This window comes from Balaenoptera borealis (genome assembly GCF_965194805.1).
Source record: "Balaenoptera borealis genome assembly, chromosome: 2".
NCBI classification, from domain to species: domain Eukaryota; kingdom Metazoa; phylum Chordata; class Mammalia; order Artiodactyla; family Balaenopteridae; genus Balaenoptera; species Balaenoptera borealis.
In genome coordinates this window covers 119991121-120017126 of record NC_138867.1, presented here as the reverse complement: position 1 = coordinate 120017126, position 26006 = coordinate 119991121, and the positions used below count along the sequence as shown (strand labels likewise).

Below are 26006 nucleotides of genomic sequence, written 5' to 3'. Positions count from 1 at the left end.
CATTCTGCTTTCCTTCTAACTCTTACTGTCTTTTGTTGATATCATGATCCCATTAAAAGTTTCACCTCTTAAAACATAGGGTGGTAAGTGATAACTGATGTCCTAATACAGTGATGTTTTTCTTTTTAGGTTTATTCCTTCCTTCCAAAAAAACTTCTGGACTTGTAAGATCCATAGCTAATCGTCCTTAGTAGGTGTGCGGCGGTGGACAATATATAGCGTTAGACCCTCTCCCTGTTAAAAGTATGAGATGCATTTCAGGAATTACGAGCATCAGAGCAGTTCTACAAGTGGTTAATAGCAGTAATATTGAAAGAACTCTGGCTAAAAAGTAAGATCCTGGCAAAAAGCTGAGAATTTCATAAACAATAACAGTATTCTAATTAGGATTTGACTGTCGGCTCAGATTCCAAGGTTTGTGCTGTAGTTGCACAAGTCAGAACTATTGGTGACAAGCAGTAGGTTTACCTGTCTACTGCTGTCCCAGAACCTTCTTGCTTAAGGCTTCAGTCTGCAACAGGAGCCTGTGTTGGGGAAGCAATCCCATCTTTCCCAAAAGGGATCTAAGGGTCTTTTTCCTTTTCCCTGTGATCCTTTTCTGTCCACTAGGTAGCACCCACCCAGTTGGGTCTTTATCAGGAAACACCTTAGTGAATCTTTATAGCCTCTGCAACTTTAACCTCTAGAAATAAGATTTTTCTAAGAGCTCATCATGCTCCACCTTAGTCAGTGATTCTTTTGGCAGAAGGGTGTCTGTTTCATCAGTTCCCTACCGTTTCAGGTGTATAGGATTAGGACCAGAAGTGCTGTTCAACTGAACATTTGTCTTTTAATTACTAACTTCTCTTGGATTTTGAGCAGGGTCAGACCGTTAGCTCAAAGCAGTTGGGAAGTTCTGTAATATCAGATAGTACACCCTTGTGATTTAAAAACATAAATCTACCTGTATCACCTGGGGTTATGAGGACTCCTGCATGTGGAATAAGTACCACACTTCCTCTGGGTTGTGATCTCCCATCATCAGTGGTATAAAAGAAGAACCGCAACTACCCCCTCACATATCCCTCTAAACTCCAAACCTTGCCATCACTATTTGCCTTGAACCCACTGGATCTAATATTGTGTCATTTATCTAGGTTTATGTCACTCACCACAGGAAGGCCCAGACTCCCAGGTTACCCTCATCTCCCATACTCGAATCCCCATAGGTTCTGTGTGTCTCCTATTCTGCCTCCTCCTCCCATCCCACCTGAGCTCTTGAAACCTGTCCACTGTGCCCTCTGGAATTCATGGTCCATTACTAACAAAATCTCCTGTATCATCGACTTCACTGTGTTGCTCTAACAGAAACCGGGCTTTCCCTTTTGCCCTCTCATGTGTTGTTTTTTTTCCTTTCATAAACCTCACCCCAATGGACCTGAAGATGGGGTAGATGTCCTCTCTGTTCTTCACTGCCACTTTCAGATCAGTCCACCTTTTTCTTTCCTAAAAACCCATAATTTTGAATCTCATGACATCAAGTCATAATCACCCAATTTCTCTCTTTGTGCTGTCGTCTACTAACACCCCAAGTTATTCCTCTGTAGTACTCCAGTACTCCTTGTTAATTCTTAGCAATTTCTATATAAAAGGGTCATGATCCTCCCAATATTCTGGCCTCACATTTCCTGGCACTCTTCTTTTCTAGTGATCTGTCCTTCACCCCATCTCACCCATCTGTCTTATGGTCATCACCAGAACTGCAGCCCCTCCACGATCTCAGTTTCATACCACCCATCTTCCTTTTTTTTTTTCTTGTGAAAGATACAATTTATGTCCAAAAAATATGTATCCATTGTTGCTGTAAAAACTAGATGTAATGCTAAGTGAAGAGAAATTGAACCATAGTAGCAGCACAAAATAAAATGCTGAAATAGTTTCATTCTAGAGAACCCAAGATATGGTCCCAAAATTCAAAACAGGGTGCTATGGATGTGAGTTTAGAAACAGAAAAAAGATGACAGGGTGTTTCTTAATAGTACCACCTTCTATCTTTTTACCTTGCTGTCTTTGGTACCCTGACCCCAACAATCCTCCAGCCCCACTGAGACGCCACTCCACTTATCCTTCAGTTTTCACTGTCCTTCACCCCCTTGAAGACTTCACTCTCCTCAGGTAAAATTATCATTAATAATTATAATAACCCTTCCCTAGGTTTTTTTTTTTTCTTTCCCCATTTCTCTCTCATTTCATCTTACTTGGTTCGCAAGATCACAGTCCTGGTTAATTCCATTTCTATCCACCCTGCACCTGTAGCTGTGCAAGTGGACACACTGGAGAAAAGGATACAACTTGCTCTCCTTGATAACACTTTCTTCTCTTGGCTTTCAGGACAGCAGGGTCTCTTTCCCCTGCCTCACTGGCTGTTTTTTCTCCTGTCTCTCCTCTGCTCAGTTGGCAATGTTGCTTGGCCTTGCAAGGCAACAGATATTAAATATTTCTAGTCTATTCAGTTTCCTACTCTCCTAAATGATTATTTTGCACCTTTTCTCTCCTCAAAAGCCCAACACCTCCCTCATCCTCATTCTCAGTTGAGGATGTTTTCTTTCTATTTCACTGAGAAAATTGAATCAGAAGAGGAGCTTCCACAGACTCCCACCATTACTTTTACCTACTTTCTGTGTCTTCCTCTGTGACTATGTTCCTGTCTAAAGCCAGTTTCTGGGCCAACGTGATATCCTCATTTCAACAAATGTATAGAATACACTGAAAGTATAAAATCTCCTTCTCCCCTCTCGACCATGGTTAACCATATCTTTCATATGCATATGTTATTCTAATAAAGGAATAGGTAAAATCCTTTTCTCCTTTAGTTCAGGGAAGAAAATGTGGGAAATTTTCAAATAGAACCTTACTGGAAAATTAAGGGGCAGGGGAATTAAAAGATAAAATTATAGAAATGTGAGGGTATAGACATATTTTTAATGTAATGTGTGTGATCCCATTTGGTATACACTGCTCTGCCTTTTGCTTGACATGTTTTAGCATCTCTTGAAATCATTAGATATAGATAATATCCTTAAATATCCTTGATATCATTAGATATAGATCTACCTCATTTCTTTTTTCTTCTTTTTTTTAAATTGAAGTATAGTTGATTTACAATGCTGTGTTAGTTTCTGGTGTACAGCAAAGTGATTCAATTATATATATATATATTCTTTTTCATATTCTGCCTCGTTATTTTTAATGGATAGTTGAACTCTGTCAGATAAATAAAATAGTACAAGACGATCCCTTATTGAGAATTTAAATTACTGATTTTTTATATAACAACAAACAATGCTGCCAGAAATATTTTATATTTATCCCTGCATACTTGTATTTCTGCACGGTAAATTCTTAAAAGTAAAATTTCTGGGCCCAAATTACTAGGTGTAGGATTGTACCACTTTACACTTCCACCAGGAATAAGAAACTATCATAATTTCTGATAGGGCAAAAGTGTTACCTTGTTTTAATCTGACCACTAATGAGACTGAACCAAAGGTTATCCTTCATACCTTGACTCTCTCCTCATCTGTAAAATGAGATAGATAAACCTAAAGATACCTTTCAGTTCTAAACTTATGGTTCTCTTACTGTATTTTTCTTTTTTCCTTGAATAAGCTGTCTTTGGTGTTATCTGTCTACATCTCACTCTTGTTTTGACAGCTTTCTAAGTTCTTGTGTTGGTTTGCTTGTTTTGGTCTGAATTTCATGCTTCTTATCCCATGCTCTGGGGCCAGGCATTAGGACTTCCTCCTTGCTTACAACCAGTATTTGGGGATAGAGAGCTAAACTGGTGTGAAACTTTAAAGCTTTTGCATGAAGGCTGCTGGTATAGATTCCACGGAAGACTTACTGGTGGAGATTTAAGGGAGGGTGTCATCAGATAAAGATAATTAAACTTTAATTCCTTCTAAACTAGAGGAATTTGATATATTTTATCTGCAGTGTGCTCTTCTCCTTTTTCACCACCAGATGGCACATGGAGCTCTTCTATTTTAGATGTGTCATTGTTACGTCTGGTAGTGACGCAGTCACGTTAGAGAGAGGCAACCTCTGTTGTTTTCAAATACACACTGCCTGGTATGCTGCCCTCTACCGGTCAGGAAATTCACTTGGAGGACTGATAAGTAAAACGAAGACAGGAAGCTATAGCTTGCCCTTTAGTGAAAGGATCTTGTCCTGTTGCAGCTTGTATTTTTATAGGAGCAATATTCGTGCTCTTTTGGGGGCCCAGAGGCTGGAGAATGCTTTTGAGTTTGTTTTTGTTTTAGTCTGATATTTTCATGAAAGCATAGCCTTCATTTCAGAGGGCTTAAAGAGGGGCTTAAATTTTACCAGTTTGGTAGTTCATTTTGTAATCCCATTATATACACATTCCTAACACCATCTTTGTCTCAATTTCTACTGAATAGCTACTTTAGGCACACAATAGAACTACCCACTGATTATATACTGATAATTTCCCAGGGATACTATACTGAATTAATTTCCTTCAGGGAATTCCCCTAGCCTATCTTGGGTAGAATCTGCTGCTGCAGAAAGGTTTTTACAGTCAACCCTTCTGTCATTTGTTAACTCCTGATTATCTTAAAATAATCCCAGTTTTAGAGCCTCTTTCTAGCTATTCAGACTTTAGTTTGTGCCTCTGTTACTATTCTAGACATACACAGACTGAAACTGTATCTTTTAAACCCAAGGTCCTATCTCCCATTACCTACAGATTCCAGATTTTATTTCTGACAAAATGTTCTTTTATATGGCATTGTCTGAGACTCAGGCCATCTAGTGTGGGATGAGTATTGCCTAAATTTCTGTCATCTTAGTGCAGTTAGTCCTTATCCTTAAATATCTATTTCTACCAGTAATTCCCAAACTTGAGTGTGCATAAGGATTACATGAGGAGTTTGTTAAAGGTATAAATTCCTGGGCTCCATCTCCAGAGATTACAAGTTACAAGGACTGTAGAAGGGTATGTTTTTAACAAGCTCCTCATGGAATACACTAATATGGCTTGATCCATTGCTTCAGTATTTATTTCTTTTTCCATTTTCTGCTCGCTGTCTTCCCACTCTCTGCTGTAGTCTAGAAGCTGCTTTCTACTTTTTCTTGTAATAACATTTTGATGTGTCTATCAGAGTGAGTGTTGTACAATTATCCTTGTTTTTGTGGAGGTCATGCATGATCAATTAGGAAACAATGTGACATTTTCTGTTAACTGGTACCACACTTGCTTTTACAAAATTCTTTTCTTGCGTTCCTCCCAGCCAGGTCTCGATAGGCATCTTAGAAGGATGGTTCTGAAGAAGTTCTCTGGAGTCAGTGAAGTAGCTGGGAAGCACTTCAAGACTGACTAGCCTGGAGAGGGTGGATGGAGGGCAGATGATGAGAGGTCTCTCAGGCCCACACAACAAAGGTGGAGCTGTGAGGAACTGGAGGAAGTCCAGATTATGATGAAAGATGTTGCAGCTGTGCAGCTATAACTCTTATTCAAGTTTGGTTGTTCTTTCACCATGGAGACCTGGAGTTGGTAGGGATTAGAGATGTGTGTAGGAAGAGGAATGGGATCTCAGGGGAATGTCAGAGCAGAGCTGGGCTTCGGATGGGTTTTGCAGAAGAGTGATCCAGTGCTCTTGGGCTCCTACTGGAGCCCAGCAGTTCTGCCTCAAAGAAGCACTGTTCTGAGGATCCCTTAGACTCTTTGGGAATCATTCGGTCTGAACTTGCTTTTCTGTTGGTATGGGACAAATCTGCCTCCTAACATGAGGTTGGGCAGACTAGTTTTCAGGGAGTACAGAGGGTGTCTCCACTATAGAATGTTTCCTCTGGGGCTTTTCTTTCTGCATCTCTATTATGTATTTTTTATGTAGGTAATATAGGTAGTTCAGAAGTAAAGATGATATTTTTAAAAAGTCTTAATTCCCTTCCTAGTATTCATGCATCCCAACCTTGTCCCTCCCTCTCTGTGCCATGTAGCTTGTGGGATCTTAGTTCCCTGACCAGGGATTGAACCCGGGCCACAGCAGTGAAAGCACTGAGTCCTAACCACTGGACTTCCAGGGAACTCCCTAGAAGTAACCATTTTTATTAATTTCTTTTAGAGTTTTTGAAAAATGCAATTGTAGCAAATACTAATACAGATTCTTATCCTCCCTCCCCTTACCAAAAGTATTGTCTGTACTGTTCTATACCTTGCTTGTATATCCTGGAGATTTTTCTTATTAGTACATAGAGACCTTTCTCATTTAAAAAAAAATTCTAAATTAAAAATTTTTTTTAGTTATCACTTTTATAATGAACACTACGATAAAACAGAAATACATATAGTAATGAAGTAATCTGTCCTTTTTTTGGAAACAGTCCCTGCAGTAACCCATTTGATCTGATTGCGTCTTAGTGTGCACGTGTCCTTGTGTTCTCCCTGCTTTCCTTGCAAACTCTTTCATGTAACGACTGAACAGTTAGTTACCAACACCAACGCTAAACGTACAGCAATTCATACTAGAGCCTTACAGCCACTGCGGTATGGGGAAGAGAGACTTGAGAATTTCTGCTAAGGGGCCTTCCAGACCTCCAGCTACTTCCCTGGAGTAGGAGCAGAGCTTTGTGTCACTAGCACAGGGACACTATCCATAAAAGGGTATGGCCTTCCTACTTAGTTTTTGTTCTGGAGATAATTGCTGTAGAACTTAATACCCTGTAACTATCCCATTTTATGACTCTGGTCCATCGCCTTTGGAGCAACATGCAAGAATGCTCAAGGTACAGTGTTAGGTGGGAATATGCAGGAAATAATTATATTCAACCCTTATTGCAGTTGTATTTTACAGAAAAAAATGCAGAAGTAAATGTCTGAAAGGGAATATACCAGAATATTATAACAGATTTTGTTAGGGTGCTAGATTTTTTTTCCCTTCAACTTTTCTATACTGTGGTCTCTTATTTTTATAATGGGAAAGACAAAAGGGTTAAGAAGGAAATTTGCTAGTGTCCAGAATGCTTGAAAAGGGGGTTTCTAGAGTATTTGGACCTAATAAATTAATTTCTGCAAGGCAGAGTGCTAATACCCAGTTCTGCAGAGCAGGTAACAGCATCTTTTACTTCATTCTCCCTAATGATCCTAGCTTGCTTCTCTTTGAAAAGCCAGATTACAACTTAAAAAGCTATTTATCCTTTTGTCCGCTCCCCTGGGTAAGGGAGCCCCAGTTACACAACAAAAGGGCATTGGTAGCCCCATGTCTGCAAGATGGGATGGAATCATTCATCCCTCCTGATCCTTCAGCAATCGCAACTCTGTTTACTTAAAGGCAGTGATTTTTTTCTCTTGGATCTATTAGATGAGAAGATAAGGCACTCTCCTGTCTGTCTGTGTGTCCTTAAATTTCCTCTTTGCAAGAAAAACTGCTAAAATCCTTCCAAGAAGAACGTCCCCCTTTTCCTATTCTCCTTGCATTCCTGTTCTGCTTGCATTTTTCTTTTCAGCCACGGGGCGTGCGCAGTTGAGCCATTTTGGCTCAGGTTCCAGATTGTGAGGTCAGAGACCAGGGATTGGAGGAGACTATCAGGTGACTTTCTGTAACAGTGATGATGGTCCTGCCCTCATCCCCACCCCTTCCCCCTCCCCTCCGCCCACCCTTTCCTGGCTTCCACCTTAGGAACAAAGAAAGGAAAAAACCAGCAGTGTGACGAAAACCAGCAGCTGCATCTGCAGACTCAGGCTGGGGGCTGGGTGTTTATTCCATCTGTTCTCTTTGTTATGCTTTTACCCTGTTACTTCCCCTCCCAAAACCCAGAATAAAATGGAGGGTATTTCTAGAATCCTTTGTTACAGAGAATGGCTTAGAATTCTGCAGTTTACTCCGTGTTTAGGTTGGGGGGTGAGGGAGGTAGGCTGAGCAGAGATTAAAACTGTTCCCAGCACCTAGGAAAAGATGAACGTATTTTGTCTTCTCATTCCGTTTTGTCCCAGAATTCCTATTTAATGTCAGATACAGTGACAGAGGCTTATCACCCATTCTTTCTAATTATTAAAACAATGCTGCCTAATAGGTATTATCTTCATTTTATAACCGACAGATATGAAGTATAGAATAGTTAACATGTCCTTTGCTTACTGAGAGCTTATAGCAAGTAAATACCAAGCCAGGATTTGACCCCAGGTCTGCTGGGCTCAGAATCCAGCATTATTGAAGGCAGTGGCAAGAAGGCAGGAATGTCAGAAAAACCTGAGATGCTAGCTGCTGGGGACTGTCCTGGCACTGTGACAGTGTTCTTTGCTTTTCACCAGTGACCAGTGTCCTGATTTCTTCAACAAGTAAATCTCAAGGGATAAAAGGAGATGGAAGGGAACATATAGGTTAAAAGAGAATCTAAAAATATGTCAACCCCTTATTCAGATCCTGATTCATTTTTTTAAGGAAGGAAAAGTCTTTATTCCCAGCACCTTATTTTGATGCCTTTTCTCCTGCCCTCTCCTGCGCCTGTTCCCTTACATAAACCTGTCCTACCCTTTTGCTGACTTGCTTGGGGCAGTGCCTGTCCTTCTAGCCCCTACCCACCCACATCTCTGAAGCTGATCTCGTTGTTAGCACTCCCTTATTGAGTCACCATCCTGGGTGTGCTGGGAAAGTATCTGTGAGAAGCTCAATGACTGTATTGTCTAAATGAGCAAATGCTTGTGAAGTGCCCAGATTCTGAACGCTGCTTTTCTGCCACCCTTTCACACTTCTGTTTGCCTCCTTCTTGCTAACTCAGCACTTGGTTCTTGTAGATTTGGAATTCTGTCTGGCTTTGTTCTTGACCTTCAGATTTATCCATCTCTGCCACTTTGCTCCATCCTTCCTTACAGCTTGCACATCCATGATGGCCCAGTTCTGTTGGATTTAGCAGATAGGTATTTATTTTGGCGAAGAGGTCAGTGATAGAAATCTGGTTACCTTTGGGCAGGAATAACAGCTGTTCAACTGGCATGCTGTTTATCTGTTCCCCCCCACCTCCCACCGAGGTGTATACCTACGAGTGGCTTTGAGGTACTGAATTATTCCCCCCCCGTGCATATTGCAGCTATGGGGAGTATAAAGTTGAAATCCCCCACATGGGCAGCTTCTTACATTAGTACATGATAGGGCCCTCTTGCTCTGTCCCCTTCCCAGAATCAAAGAGTTAGTGTAGAGCTTAATAGACATGGTTTATTGTATGCTGGGTGGACTTGGTGATTCTATAACTATGTTATCCTCACAGAAAGTTTGTTGTTATTTCCTAGAGGTCTAACTAAGTATTCTAATCTTTCAGATATGCTAGGGAGACCTAGGCCTCTTCCACAAAGACCCTATTTTTTAGAGAGAACTGTAGTGGTACCAGAGTCCACTTTTTTCTTTACTTCCTGTTATGATTCTGTGCTCGTGTGTGTTGTACGTATTGCCATTGTCTCACTTTGTGGACATTGGATAAACTCACGTGTTTGTGCTGCCTCATTTAAGGAGTGGAAACCGTTGGTGCCTTAGATCCACAGATTTTTCAACATATTTCTGCTTTTTCCATCTTTCTCGTGTGTTCTCTTTTAGTCATAAAGTATTTGGTTTACTCAAGGGAGCTGTAACATAAGACTATGGAGGGTGTTCCCTGTAGAATAGGGACAAATGCCGCAGGCTTCATCCTGGGCAGAGCAAGTAGCGTGTGGTCCTGAGACAATAAGTGAGAATTAAGGATAGGTGGAGTTGTTTTATAGATCAGCCTGAATCTTTCATCCCTTCGGGTGTAACTGGCGTTAGAGCCAGTCTGTGTTCTCAGCAGTTATTTCACCAAAGTCCTTTTTCCTATCCCACTTAGTCACTCCCACCTGTGATTCTTAGGAACTTAGTTGCCAGGATGTCAGGCAACTCCCCACTCCTCCATTTCCTGTTTGTGGTCTTCATTGAGAGAAGCCTGCAACAGGAATTCCTGAGGAAGTGATGGCTATAGCTGTGGGACTCCGGGGGCCATTAGCTCTTTCTTAAGTTGGGGAATACGGTGCTGAGATGGACCTCCCTTCCGTTCTGCAGGCTCTTAGAAACTGTTAATAATCATAACCAAAGTGTAACTGGGACTCAGGCTGCTGTTGTGCCTTGACTCTGCTGTCTTTAGAAACTGAGAATTATCTTCCTTTCTTAGCCTCAATTTCTACTCTCTGAAATTTAGAATTAAAACATAATTTTCAAGATTCATGGCAAAATTGCTTGGACTCTGTAGGATTGATTCTTTTGACATATGCAAAAATAGCAAAAAAAGAAAAATAGGGTCCGTGTGTTGGACAGCAGGGGGTGCCCTTTCCCTTCGCTTTATTGCCTGGCACTCCCTGCTGCCTTCAGCCATTTTAGATAGATTGTTTTTGCTCCCAGCTAACTCCATTTTGTGTTTGTGACGCAGGAAAAAAAAAATTCTGCGAGGGAGGAGCCTGGCTGGGGGAGGGAGTGAGACAGGCTGAGGCAGGGCTCCAGCACTTTACTCAGCACTTGTTCATCAGGGACCTACCTTGCTGCAGGCTGCCTGCATCCTGAGCGATAGATGCGGCAGGTCCCTGCCGGCTGAGCAAAGAACAGAGTGACGCCTGGCTACTGGACGCCTACTAACCACGGCAGGGGGCTGGTTTTGCGGCAGCACGCAGGACATCCCCTTTGCCCTATAAAGAATCTAAGCCTGGCTTCGGTGGTTTTTACCACGGAGATATTTAGGCTGGTATCCTCAATTAAAGAATCGGCTAAGAAGAAAAGATACCTTTTCTCTGAGTTGTCTGAGAAGAATCAGATGCCCTAGTGACTTCAGGGAAACAATCCGAGTTAAAAAAACAACTTTTATTTTTGAAAATGTAACCTCTCCCCACACACATATATAATACGTACATACACACACACACACACACACACACACACACACACACACACACACACACATATGCAAAGAGAATAGTATGAATACCTGTCTCCATCACCCAGTTTCAAAACTTAACTCATGGCCAGTCTTGTTTCATGTACCTGCATCAGCCTCCTCTTCACCACCCCAGTTATTGTAAAGCATATATCATTTAATATCCTTAAGTAGTTGAGAATGTGTATGAAAAAATAAGGACTTTTTAAAAAAAGAGAGAATTGTATTATCACATCTGAAAAATTCTTTAATATCACATATCCACTCAGTGTTCCTGAAGTAGTATTTTTTTAAGTTTGTTCATCTGAATGAGAGCCACACACAGTCTATACATTACAACTGGTTGATGTCTCTATAGATTCCCTCTCTAGCTTGCCTTGTCTCTTATTTTTTTATCTTGCAGTTTGTGTATAGACTTAATTTCTTAAGGAGAGAGGGAGGATCTCTCAGGTTGGGATTGAGAAGATTCAGAGCCAAACTTCTCTTCTTCACACAGTGGAGCCTCCCATCTTCAGGATTTCCCCAGAGGTGATGGGAGAGGAGGTGAAGACGCAGTGCTCTGCAGCCTTCAGAGGGAGAAGGGACTGGAGTCTTTTACTAGGAGAGTGGCTTGTTTCTCCTGACATGATAGCCTGTTACCTACCCAAAGTCTTTAAAAAAGTTTGCAGACTGCTCTCAACAGAGAACATGGTCACAGTGGACCATGCTGTTTCCCGGGAATTAAAGGAGAGGTTTTAAGTTTTGGGACAGCAAATTTACCTGTTCTTTAAAAGCTGCATCTCTAGAGTGATTCCAGGTCCTCAGCTTTATCTCCCAAACCTTTCTTTTTACTTAATTGGCAGCCTTTCTCCCTGATCAGACTTAATTAGTTAGTAATACTTCATAGACTGTTCTACAGAAAGGAAAAATACCATGTTGTGTGGGGAACGGGCACATGTGAAAATTCTTTCATGGCTTCAGGATTATAACATCCCCATGACCTTGTTGGAGATAACCCCAGGGACGGACCTGGATGCAGATGATGAGATGAAAGCTCTTGATGTTCTTTCTCCCCTTTTGGAAATGGGTCAGTGACTCTGACTTTCAGCAGGCACAGCAGGCAGTCTATTCCCTTGCTTTGTGGGAGAGCACAGGTTACAGAAGGGAAGTTGCAGTAGCTGACTTCTTGGCAAGGCTGGCAGGGCAGTGGTGAAGTCTGGTCCTTGGAGACTAGGTTGGCCAAGTGCCTAGTTTGGAAGCTGTAGTTCCCATTAACCAAAGTGCTAATTTTTAGGTTGTCTCTTCATGTTTAAACTTTTTGTGGTTAAATATAATAAAAATATAGGAAGTAACATAAAACAGATGTGCAACTTAGTGAATTATTATAAGGTGAATACCCTTGAAATGTCACATGTCCGGAGATAGAAACTTTCCAGGAGACTCCTAGGAACATCCATGTGCCTCTTCTCCTCTAAAAGAAACCAAAATCCCGACTTAAGGTATGGTCTCCATTTTTTGAAAAAGCTTTATCACCCAAGTTTATATTCCTGAACACTATAGTTTAGTTCTACCCATGTTTTTTAATGTCTTCTTTATGTCTTAAATCTATTGGCTTTTTCCGCTTTCTCTTTTTTTTCCCCTTGCAGTTAATTTGTTGTAAAAACTGTATCATTTGTCTGTAGAGTTTCCCATAATATCAACTTTGCGATTGTATTCGCATAGTGTAGTGTGTAATTTCTGTCCTGTGTATTTGGTGTAAATTGGTAATTGGATCTAGAGGCTTAATCAGAACCAGGCTCCATTTGTTTGTCTTTCACCAAGACTTCTTCGTAATAGGTGTTAGGTTCCTCTTCAGAAGGCACATAATATGTGACTGTCCCCTCTGTGATGTTAGCAGCTGTTGATTCTCAGTACATAGATCTGTTCATTCATTACGATTGCAAAATGGTGCTACGCCAAACAAAAGGAATTCCTTATATATTCTAGATATAAGTCCTTTGTCACAAACATCTTCTCTGACTTTGTGGCTTTTCACTTTTTTTTTTTTTAATAAATTTATTTATTTATTTTTGGCTGCATTTGGTCTTCATTGCTGCGCACGGGCTTTCTCTAGTTGCAGCAGGCAGGGGCTACTCTTCATTGTGGTGTGCAGGCTTCTCATGGCGATGGCTTCTCTTGTTGCAGAGCATGGGCTCTAGGCGCTTGGGCTTAAGTAGTTGTGGCACGTGGGCTCAGTAGTTGTGGCTCACGGGCTTAGTTGCTCCACGGCATATGGGATCTTCCCGGACCAGGGCTTGAACCCGTGTCCCCTACATTGACAGGCGGATTCTTAACCACTGAGCCACAAGGGAAACCCACTTTTTTTTTTTTTTTAACCGTGTCTCAATGAACAGAAGTTCTTTATATAAAGTGCTTAGATTTACCAGTGTTTTCCTTTATGAGTAATGCGTCTTGTGGCTTATTTAAGAAATCCTTTAGTCATTAAGATAATTAATCCTATAGCTTTTCCATTCACATTAAGGTTTTTGGTTTTTTTAATTAATTAATTAATTAATTAATTTATGACTGTGTTGGGTCTTTGTTTCTGTGCAAGGGCTTTCTCTAGTTGCGGCAAGCGGGGGCCACTCTTCATCGCGGTGCGCAGGCCTCTCACTGTCGTGGCCTCTCTTGTTGCGGAGCACAGGCTCCAGACACGCAGGCTCAGCAATTGTGGCTCACAGGTCTAGTCGCTCCGCGGCATGTGGGATCTTCCCAGACCAGGGCTCAAACCCGTGTCCCCTGCATTGGCAGGCAGACTCTCAACCACTGCGCCACCAGGGAAGCCCCAACACGTTAAGGTTTTTAATTGACCTGTAGTTGATTTATTTGCATATGGGTACAATTTCTTTTTTCATACGGACACTTAGTTCCAGTCCCACTTATTGGGAAGTCTGACATGCTCAGTCTGTTATATCAAGTGCTCTTTTATGCCTGGGTCTGTTTTCTGGACTGTGCTCTCCTTCTTGTTGATCATTTTGTCTATCCCAATGCCGGTACCATACGATCTTGATTTATTACGGTTACAAAGTGTATTAATCTCCTATCTTTTGCTGCTTTTCCAAGAATGTCTTAGCTCTTCTTCTTTGTATTTCCATATAAATTTTAGAATCAGCTTGTCAACTTAAAAAAAGAACCCTGTTGGGATTTTTATTCTACTGACTCTATAAATCAATCTGGGAAGAATTGGTATCTTCTTATCAAGTCTTTTAATCTATGGATCTTAAAATCTACATTCACTTATTTATCATTTTTAATGTTTTTCAGAAAAGCTCTATTGTTTCTCTTAGAGGTCTTATACAACTTTTATGAAATTTATTCCTAGGTACTTCATATTTTTATATGATATTTAAAGTTTCTCTTTTTGTGTGTGTGTACACATTTAGTTTTATTGTAACAAAGCAACTTGTACACTTTTAACGTTTAAAACTGAGCATCATCTTTCCTTTCCAGTGAAACAAAAAGAAAAATTTAAAAATAAACAGGAACAAAATTACAATAGAGAATGTCAATTGCAAATAAGATCCTACAGGTTCTGCTGATTCTCCCATCGAGTGGCAGGGCTCAAGTCATCATTAGGAGAGAATTTTATTTTAAAAGTGTCATCTTAAACTGCAAGGATGTCCGTTACACATCACAATTAAACATGCCAAAGGAGAAGCCATGTTGTCAAAATGCCCACTTAACCCACCCAAACATCTCAAACCCACCCTTTGCTGACCTTCTATAACCCCATTTTTTTAAGTTTTTTTTTTTTTCTTTTTTTAAACAAGAGAAAGTAGACAGATACATGTTGGTAAATGCTAACTGTCCATATTCACATAGAGACACAGTGTAATCTCTGAGCCCAATATACAGAGAAAGGAGGAAAAAAGCTAGAATTCTATGCACTACTACACAGGGGCCTAGCACCCTCCAGCTTCCAGCAGAGCTAAGGGAGCAGAAGGTTTTTCTTTTTTCCCACAGAGCATGGTGGTGTTGATTCCATAAAGCTTTTGTTGAGACAGGAAGGGATAAAAATGAATTTGGAACAGAAAGGGGTAGAGATTCTTTTCCCACTGAATTCCGCTCAAGGTATTTTCCCCCCAAATTAGTTGTGAGACATGGTATAAAGGAGAAAAGAGACCTCAAAAACAGGGCAACTGAGCACAAGAGGAGAAGGAGAAAAAAAAAAAAAAAGACTGCAACTTGCTCCCAGGGACTGGAGAAAATTAAAAAAGGAAGGTTGGAATCCATCAGTGTTCCATTAGTCATCTTCCTCTCCTTCCTCCCCCTCATCATCATCTTCATCTTCTTCACCTTCATCCTCATCCCCTTCTTCATCAGTATCTTCCAATCCTTCTTCCTCTTCATCATCATCATCATTGTCATCTTCTTCTCCTTCCCCTTCCTCATCATCCATGTCCGGAACCAAGTAGTACTGTAATGGATTTGGCCAAATATCATCTTTGATGACCTCTCCTAACTCATCTGCACCTCCATCAGAATGATCAGTAAACCAGGTGAAGAAGCTTTCTGGTTCCTCATGCTGTCTCTTCCTGCTGGCTTTATTCTACGTTTGACTTGAACGTTTTGTCAAATCCTTTCCGGATTTCCATTTGATTTCAGTGGACTTTGAAGATGGATCACCACTCTCATTCAGATGAAATTCTTTGGAGAGAACTTTATTTTCGAAGTAAGGGTTTTCATCAAGATAAAAATCTATTCTGTATTTAATATCTTCAAATTCTGTCACTTCGACTCTTGTCAAATAATGCAGCGCCTCCTCATCCTCCTTCCCAAGCAGTGCAGACGCTTGTAGATGGTTAACAAATGTTGTTACCCCAAAATTTGGGATTTTGGTGATCAATTCCGATCTCTTCTGAAAAAATGGTTGGCGGAGTTTGTTATATTTCTGTTCTACTTTCAAAATCTCCTCACTGGCTTGTTCGTTAAGTCTGTCTGTTTCATTTTGTACTTCATCAATATGTTCAATTGCTTCTTGCTGTTCTTTTTGGAGGGGAGGCGGCGGCGGGCGGGTAGGCGGCTCTGCTCCCTCACGCTCCGCGCTCCAGCTCGCTGCTCAGATCTGCCCGAGCCGCCTCCTCCTCCACCTCCTCCTCTTAAAATTTCTTTATCTATAGATTCTTTGGGATTTTCTTATATTGATAATCAGTATCTTCACATGAGAGTGTTATTTCTTCTTTTCTAATGCTTAAGATTTTTTTCTTGCCTTACTGCACTGGCTCAAACCTCCAGCCAGTGTTGCTGAATGAAGTGGTAATGATGAATATTCTTCTCTTGCTCCTAATCTCAAAGACAAAGTTTTCAACATTTTACCTTTAAGCATGGTTTTTGCCTTCAACTTTTGGTAAATACTCTGTCAAATTAAGGAAGTTCTCTTGTATTCCTAGTTTGCTGAGAGTATTTTTCATGAATGGGTACTGAATTTGATCAAATGCTTTTTTGTACTGTTAGGATTATCACATAATTTTTCTTCTTCAATCTGTAATTGTGGTGAAGCATAATAATTGGCTTCTGTTACACTAATCTTTTTTTTTTTAACATCTTTATTGGAGTATAATTGCTTTACAATGGTGTGTTAGTTTCTGCTTTATAACAAAGTGAATCAGTTATACATATACATATGTTCCCATATCTCTTCCCTCTTGCATCTCCCTCCCTCCCACCCTCCCTATCCCACCCCTCTAGGTGGTCACAAAGCACCGAGCTGATCTCCCTGTGCTATGCGGTTGCTTCCCACTAGCTATCTATTTTACGTTTGGTAGTGTATATATGTCCATGCCACTCTCTCACTTTGTCACAACTTACCCTTCCCCCTCCCCATATCCTCAGTTCCATTCTCTAGTAGGTCTGTGTCTTTATTCCCGTCTTGCCACTAGGTTCTTCATGACCTTTTTTTTTTCCCTTAGATTCCATATATATGTGTTAGCATACTGTATTTGTTTTTCTCTTTCTGACTTACTTCACTCTGTATGACAGACTCTAACTCCATCCACCTCGCTACAAATAACTCAATTTCGTTTTGTTATACTAATCTTGCATTCCTAAAATAAATCCAATTTGGGCATTATTTATTATCCTTTTTATTTTATATTGTTTAATCCAGTTTGCTGGTATTTCAAGAATTTTATGCCTATGTTTATGAGTAAAAGTAACCTATGATTTTTTGTTCTTTTGCATTTTGCTATTAAGATTATACTAGCCTCATAGTGTGACTTGAGGAATATTTCCATTTTCTATACTGTGGAAGAATTTTTACATAAGATTAGGGGAATTATTTATTCCTTGACTGTTTGAAATAATTGGCTGGCAAAGTCATCTGGGTCTCCTAGGAAACACTGACTACCAATTTAATAGCTTTCATAGTTATAGGGACTGATCAGGTTTTCTCTTATTGAGTCAGTTTTGGTTAAGATACATTTTTCTAGAAATTTGTCCATTTCATCTAAATTCTCACATATATTTTGTATGAAATTATTTATTTTAATGCCTGAAGCATATTTATTCATTTCCATTTTTGTTTTTGTTTTTTGTGGCGCTTGTTCCCGACGTTGGATGCCTAATTACTCTCTCATTTTTAAATACTGATCAGTCTCACCAGAGGTTTTCTGAATTTACGAGTCTTAAAAAAAAAAAAAAAAAAGAACTATTGGCTTTGTTAATCTCTGTTATAGATCATTAATTTCTGCTTTTACCTGTATTTTCTTTTAAAATTTTTCTTTAGGGTTTCTTTTACTGTTCTAATTCTAATTTCTTGAAATGAGTAGTTAACTCATTACTTTTTGGTCTTTTTTATTTTTTTCCATATATGTGTTTGACACTAAGTTTCTGTTTTAGGTGTAGCCCTTAAGTTTTAATAGGAAGTGTATTAGCTTATTAAGGCTGCCATAGTGTACCACGGACATGGTGGCTTAAAAAACAGATATTTATTTCTCATAGGTCTGGAGGGTAGAAGTCCTAGATTTAGGTGTCAGCAGTTCTGGTTTCTTCTGACGCGTTTTCCCTTGGGTTGCATATGCTGCCTTCTCACCATGTCTTCACATGGTCTTTTCCTATGTGCCTGCATTCCTGGTGTCTCCTTGTCTGTCCAGATTTTTCTTCTTACAGGGACGCCAGTCAGGTTGAGCAGGGTCCACCCTAAGAGCCTCCTTTTAACTTAATCACCTCTTTAAAAACCCTGTCTCCAAATACAGCCATATTCTGAAGCACCGGGTGGTGGCGGGTGCAGGCAGGGGGCCATGGGGCATGTTAGGGCTTCAACATATGAATTTGGGAGGAACACTACTCGGTCCATAACAGGAAGCATTTTTATTATTCAGTCCAATAAATTTTGATTTTCATTATGATTTCTTTTCATGGGTTATTGAGAAGTACTTTATTTCTAAATATATGGAATGTATTAATTTCCTATTGCTGCTATAACAAATTACCACAAATTTAGTGACTTAACAGGAATATAAATTTATTTGGAGTCCACAGTCCTAATATCAAGGTTTTGACAGAGCTGTGTTTCCTTTGGAGGCTTTAGGGGAGAATCCGTTTCCTTGCCTTTTCCAGCTTCTAGAGGCTGCCTGCATTCCTTGGCTTAGGGCCCCTTCTCCATCTTCAAAGTTAGCATCATAGCATCTTCATATCTCTATCTCTGTCTCTCTCTTTCTCTCCTCTGCTTCTGTCACCATGTCTCTTCTCTCGCTGTGACCCTCCTACCTCCTTCTTATAAGGATCCTTGTAATTACATTGGATCAACCAGGTAATCCAGAATAATCCTCTCATCTCAAGATCAACTTTACCACACCTGCAATGTACTTTTTGTATGTAACATTGAATTAGGATGTGGATATCTTTGGGGAACCATTATTCTGTCTACCCCTGTGAGTTCTCAGGATTTTTTTTTAAATGTCTTATTAATTTCTAGCTAGTTGCATTTTGGTCAGTGCTCTTGTTTTTTGTTTTTTGGGGGGTTTTTTTGCTTTTTGCTTTGCTTTTCTTTTTTATATGAAATCAGCAAGCCACAAAGAAAAAAAGATTTTAAAAAAAGAGAAGAGGTGGGGGGAATAAAAAGGAAAGTAATTGCTGAGGTGATTTCATACCTTGAGGTAGTTTACTTCGCACAGCATTACCTGATGGACTCCACCCACATGTCATGGTTGTCTGGTTGTTACTGTTATTGTTGCAACGTCAGAAGAAGGGGAGTCCAAACATGGGCTCTTCCACATGCAGAGAGGGCTTCCTCCCTTCCCAGCATACTTGGTAGCATTGTCCAAGGTAGCTAAAGTGCACCACCTGGCTAATATGCACTGACAATCAGTACTTTAGGAGGGGAGGCCTAACTGGTCACTGCTCTTGTGATTTCAGTCTTAAGAAATGTGTGGAGTTTTCCTTTATGACTCTGAATATTGTTAAATATTATAAATGTTCTATGTGCACTTGAAATTCATGTATTTGTTCTTCAGTTGCATGAAGTGTTGTATATATCTCCATTAGGTCCTGTTTGTTAATTGTGTTGCTTAAATTTTCTGTATCTTTACTTTTTGTTTGCTTGTTTTATCAGTTACTTAGAGAAATGGTTGAAACATCCCACTTTGTGGATTTAGCATTGTAATTCTGTCAGTTTTTGCTTTATATTTTTTCTTTTAATTTTTTATATCAACTTTTTATATCAATTTCAGACTTACAGAAAACTTGCTAGAATATAGCAAAAAATTTCCTGCACGTGCTTTACCACATTCCTGAGATGTTAACATTTTACCACATTTGCTTTACCCTTCTGTGTGTGTGTGATTATTTTTTTTCTGAAGCATACAGATCAGTTGCCTCTTTATCCTTTGGTGTGCATTTGCTAATAGTAGATCCATAACCACATATCAAAATTAGGAAATTAACATTAATGTAATAATGTTATTTAATCTGACCTTTAGATTTTGCCAATTGTCACAGTGACATCCTTTACAGAAAAAATACTGGATCATGCATTGCATTCAGTTGTCCCTTATATTCTTTAATTGAGAATAATTTCTGTTATGGTCTCCTGCAAAGGTATATGGACCCCTACTCAAAATTTAGTTTGGATGTCAAGAATGATGATGCCCCACACACACCAAGAGGGTATGAAAAGGTTTATTAACTTAAATGATTGAGGTCTCTGGGAAGAGGAGAATAGTCCTCTCAAGCAGGCTTGAAAGGGCAAGGAAAGGAGACTGGCCTAAGTTTTTATTGTGCTTAGGGTAGGGCCAGGCTTAGAGTTCCTGCACAAGGACCTTGCATAGTCTGAATCTCCACTGGCACCAAGGAGGGAGCAGTGAGGCCTCCGTGTTCCTTTGCCCAGATGTGAGGCACAAGGTGAAGTGAGAGAGGTGAGGCTTAACAGCTGTCAACCGTTAAACCAAAAATGGAGTCAGACTCCTCATTGTAGTTCCTTGGTCTTTATCTTTTAATATCTTGACATTTTTTAAAGAGTATAGACCAGTTAGTTTGTAGAATTTCCCTCAGTATGGATTTGCCTAATGTATCCTCATGATTAGATTAAGCTTGTCCTTTTTTGGTGCTTTATATATCTTAATACATGAATGTGTGTTGTTATTAGGTGCATACAAATTCAAAATTCTTATATTTTCCTGACAAACTAAAACTTTTATTGTTATAGTATGTCCCTGTTTATCTTTTTAATGCTTTTTGTTGCCTGGAAAACTGTCTAATATTAATGTACCTTCATCATTTACAGTGTTGGTCTTAAGTGGAGCATAGAGTCTGTCTGCATTTAACATAATTACTGAAATATTTGGATTTAAATCTACCATCTTATTTTGTATTTTCTATTAGTTCTGTCTGTTCTATGTAATATGTTGATTTCATTCTGTTCAAAATATTTTCTAATTTCTTTTGTGATTTCTTCACTGACTCCAGAGTTATTTGGATATTTATTCAGTATCCAAATAATTGGGAACTTTGTAGTTATCCTTTTACTGATTTCCAACTTAATGCAATGCTAGTGTGATCAGAGAAAATACTTTGAATGATTTCTATCCTTTGAAATTTGTTGGTTTGCCCAGCATATGGTAAATTTTGGTAAATGTGCTGTGTGTGTATGAAAAGAAAGGTGTAATTTGTCATTGTTGGATGCATTGTTCTAATGCATCAATTAGGTCAAGTTTGTTAGATGTGTTCATATTTTCTGTATCCCTTCCAAGTTTTTGTCTGCTTGTTTTATTAGTTACTGTACAAAGGGTGTTAATTCTTCCGCTGTAGTTATGGATTTACCCTTTTCTTTTAGTTCAGTCAATTTTTACTTTATATATTTTGAAACTAAATTATTGGATGTATTTAGATTTAGAATGATCATATTTTCCTTGTGGATTGACCCTTTATCACTATGAAATGTGTCTATTCAAGGCAGTAGCATTATTACAGATAAAATCTTTATCTGATATTAGTACAGCTACATCAGCTTTCTTTTGGGTAGTATATTTTCTTCCACTATTTTGTCCTAAGACTTCTGTGTCTTTATTTAAGGTGTGTCCCTTGTAAGCAGTACATATTTAGTGTGTGTGTTTTGTAAATCCAGTCTGATGATCTTAGTCTTTTCATTGCAAAGTATTTAATCCACTTGAATTGATATATACCAAATTGCTCTTTGTTTTCTGTTTGATTTTTCCAATTTACAGCCTTTTTTTCTGTTCTTCTTACTGATTCATTTAAAACTTTATTACTTCACATTTCCCCTGTTCTTAGTTACGCATTTTTTTTTTTAACTATCCTTTTAGTGTATATACCTTAGAAATTACAACATGCATGCTTGACCTATTACAACCTAATAAATATTAGAACTTTTACCACCTTCCAGGTAATGTTAGAACTTTACAGTATTTTAACTCTATGTACTACACATCTTTTGAATCATGGATTTCATGCATTTTAATTCTACATATTTTTTTTTCTTTTTTTTAAAATGTTGTTGGATGTTTACAGATCGGGATGACATATTCTTTTTTTTTTAATTAATTATTTATTTTTGGCTGTGCTGGGTCTTCGTTTCTGTGAGAGGGCTTTCTCTAGTTGCGGCGAGTGGGGGCCACTCTTCATCGTGCTGCACGGGCCTCTCACTATCGTGGCCTCTCTTGTTGCGGAGCGCAGGCTCCAGACGCGCAGGCTCAGTAGCTGTGGCTCACGGGCCCAGTTGCTCCGCGGCATGTGAGATCTTCCCAGACCACGGCTCGAACCCGTGTCCCCTGCATTAGCAGGCAGATTCTCAACCACTGCGCCACCAGGGAAGCCCCTATTCTACATATTTTTTAAACCCTACAAACATTTTTACTATTATTTTATAATATCAGTATTCACTTAAAAACTCCTTTCTAGTGTTTTTCCTTCCTACCTGCATTTCTGTATTTCCTTTTGGGATACTTTATTTTCTGCTTGAATAAATAAATATCCCCTTTACTATTTATTTTAGTTCAGGTCTACTTGTAATGAATTCTCTGTTTTTGTCTGGATATATCTTTATTTCACTTACATTTTTGAAAGATATTTTTTGTTTTCCCTTAAGAAACAAACAAACAAAACCCTCCACTGTCAGTGTTATTGTTATTCATTTGAAGATATGTTCCACCTCCTGCTACTTTGAGAATTTTCTTTTTACTCTGGCTTTTAGCAGTTTTACTGTGATAATGTGCTATGGTGTGGTTTTCTTTGTATTCATACTTGGGGTTCTCTGAGCTTTTGATTCTGTGTGTTGAAGTCTTCATCACTTTTAGAACAAATATTTTCTCTTCAAATATTGCTCCTGTCTAATTTTTCTTGTTTTTTTGTTTTAATTATTGACATTTTATTTTGCTTTCAAATTCAGTGCCAGTGAATATCACATTTAGCATTCCGTTTTACGTGTGTGTGTCATGGGGCTTTTTTGTTTTAGTTTTGTTATTTTTAATATTTTACTTTCTCTGAGTACCTAAGGCTTCTGTTTGAGACTGAAATCCTGGGACTTTTCCCATGCTCCAAGTCACATTTCTCCCCCTTCTCCAGCCTTCAGCTTTATTCAGGTATATTTAATATACAAAAAATTGCACATACTTAATGTATACATTTTGATGAGTTTGGACATATGCATATACCTGTGATACCATCACTGCAATCAAGGTAGTAAACATATCCATCACCTCCAAAAGATTTCTTAAGTCCCCTTGTTTTCATTTTCATTTTTGTTGGAAGAACACTTAACATGAGATCTATCCTCTTAACGAGTTTTTACATGTACAGCACCATATTGTTAATTGCTCTGTCCAATTTTTTCTTCTCTTTCTGGGCCTCCAGTTACACACATGTCCCTTGCACTCTTTTTGTTACTTTCCATCTTTTATCCCTCTGCTGTAGTTTGTATCTTTTTTATTGATCTGTCTTGCAATTCACTAACTTCTATTGTGTCTCTAGTTAAACCCATCTATAGAGCTCTTAATTTCATTTGGTTCTAGAATGTCCATTTATTTATTTTTTTTTAATAAATTCTAGTTCTCCAGTAAACTTCTCCGTCTTCATCTATTTTTATTTTTCCCTCAATATCCTTGAACATGTTAGCTATCATTACTTTAAAGCTCCAATGTCTGGATCATGCCTAAGTCCGTTCCTATTGTGTTTTCCTCTCTAGGTAGATACGTGTGTGGGCTGATCACCTCCATGCAGTCAGGAAGTGAGCTATGCCAAGGTTTGGTTGTGGTTTTGGAAAGGCTTGATCTACCTCTGGTTCACCCTCTTCCTAGAGTGTAGGCTCTCTAGGGCTCCCAAGTGCAAGCCTGTTGTGATCACTTTTATCTCTGAGGATGTAGCCTTTTGGGTTCCCAGCTAAAGAGGAGAGAGTCTCGTATGAGATTCCCCACGTTAGGCAGAAACTGGATCTTGATCCCTGTGTACCCTTGCTGCACAAAGCCCTCAAACTGATACAGGAACAATGCTCCAGTGTTTTGCTCACTGTTTTCTCTGGAGCAATTCATCATCTTCTCAGCTCTTCTGTGCTTCAAGGTGATTTTTTAAAATACCATACCAGCATTTTTAGATGTTTTTCCATGGGAGACTTGACCCCCAATACTGGAAATGGAAATTTTCATTTCATATATTTTATGATGATTTTCACATTGAAAAACAAAAATTTTATGTACTCAAATCAGTCTGTCTTTTCCTTTATACCATCTTGATTTTGTGTTATTCTTAGGAAAGTTTTCATTTATTCAAAATAATACTGTATTTTGGTTTTTAACATTTAGCTGTTTAATGTATCTGGAATTTGTTTTTGTGAATAGTGTAAAGTTAGGATCTAACTATTTTCCTTTAAAATGGAGAGCCAGTTGTTCCAACACTATTGATTAGATCAGGAGTCTGAAAACTATGACCAACCCATTTTTGTTAATAAAGTTTTATTGGAATGTGGCCATGCCCATTTGATTACATATTGGCTATGACTTCTTTAATATTACACCAGCAGAGTTGAGTAGTTCCAACAGAAACTGTGTGGCCCACAGAGCCGTATATTTACTTTCTGGTCATTTAAGAAAGTTTACCAACTCCTGTGTTAGACTATACTTTTTTTAATTAATCTGAGTTTTTACTTTAGCATATAAATGTGTTTCATGTCTATTTCTAGAATCTCTTCTATTTATTATTATTTATTATTAAGAACTTCATTTGTTCTTCTTTCATTATCACTCTTAGAGTTACTATAGCTTTATACTAATATATTTTATTGGCCTTGAAGATACAGTGTGTTTAGTCAGGTTTACTGAGGCGTAATTTGCATACAGTAAGATTTACCCTTTTTATGTGTACATTTTTGTGAATTTTGACAAATGTATACAGCCATGTAAAGATAGAGAACATTTTCATCGCTCTTAAAGTTTCCTCCTCCCCATTTGTCCATCCCCTCTCCTCACCACTAGGCCCTGGCAGGAGCTGATGTGTTTTCTTGTCCCTACAGTTTTTGTCTTTTCCGGAATGTCATATAAATGGAATCATACACTGAGGAGTCTTTGAAGTCTGGATTCTTTCACCAAGCATCATGTGTTTGAGATCTGTCCATGTTGTTTGCATGCGTGGTCATTCCTTTTTATTGCTGAGTAGTATTTCCTTATGTCCATTCACTGGTTGATGGACATTTGGGTTGAATCCAGTTTTTGGCATTTATGAATAAAGCCAATAGAAACATTTGCGTACAAGATATTGTCTGCACATACATGTTTTTCTTTTTCTTGGACAGATACCTAGGAATGGGATTGTTGGGTCATATGTTTCAATAAATGTATGTTTAACTGTATAAGAAACTGCCAAACTGTTTTCACTTTACTTTCCAAAGTGGCTGTACCATTTTTTTCATTTCCACTATCAATGTATGAGAGTTGCAGGTGCTTTGCATCCTCACCAGCACTTAGTATCGTCAGTTTTGTTTTTCCATTTTAGTGATTCTAGTGGGTTGGGCGTTATAGTTTTAATTCCTAATTAATTTAGTTCTTAGTTCATATTCCTAATGACTTAATGATGTTGAGCATCCTTCTCTGTGCTTATGTACCATCTGTGTATCTTCTCTGGTGAAGTGTCCAAATGTCTTTTGCCTGTTTTAAAAAACTGGGTTGTTTGTTTTCTTTCTTTCTTTTTTTTTTTTTTTTTAAATAAAGGTAGAGGAATGGGGACATTTTGAATTTATTTATTTATTTATTTATTTATTTTTGGCTGTGTTGGGTCTTCGTTTCTGTGCGAGGGCTTTCTCCAGTTGCGGCAAGCGGGGGCCACTCTTCATCGCGGTGCACGGGCCTCTCACTAGCGCGGCCTCTGACTAGCGCGGCCTCTCTTGTTGCGGAGCACAGGCTCAGTAGTTGTGGCTCACAGGCCTAGTTGCTCCACGGCATGTGGGATCTTCCCAGACCAGGGCTCGAACCCGTGTCCCCTGCATTAGCAGGCAGATTCTCAACCACTGCGCCACCAGGGAAGCCCAGCCCCTGTTTGTTTTCTTATGGTTGACTCATGAGACTTTTTTTATATGTTCTGAACGCTAGTCCTTTATCAAAAATGTGTTTTGCAGGCAT

General features: G+C 39.0%; 1 protein-coding gene and 1 pseudogene across 2 annotated transcripts in view; one reads left to right on the top strand and one right to left on the bottom strand.

Moving 5' to 3' along the window:
- Positions 1–26006, top strand: part of DIAPH1 (diaphanous related formin 1) — a 97627-nt gene that overhangs the window by 47519 nt on the left and 24102 nt on the right. The gene's annotated exons all lie outside the window — the stretch shown is intronic.
- Positions 12944–16273, bottom strand: LOC309623080 (protein SET pseudogene; annotated as a pseudogene). Its single transcript has 2 exons — positions 16264–16273; positions 12944–16002 (listed from the first exon to the last, which is right to left on the bottom strand). The product of its transcript is annotated as a protein SET pseudogene (transcript).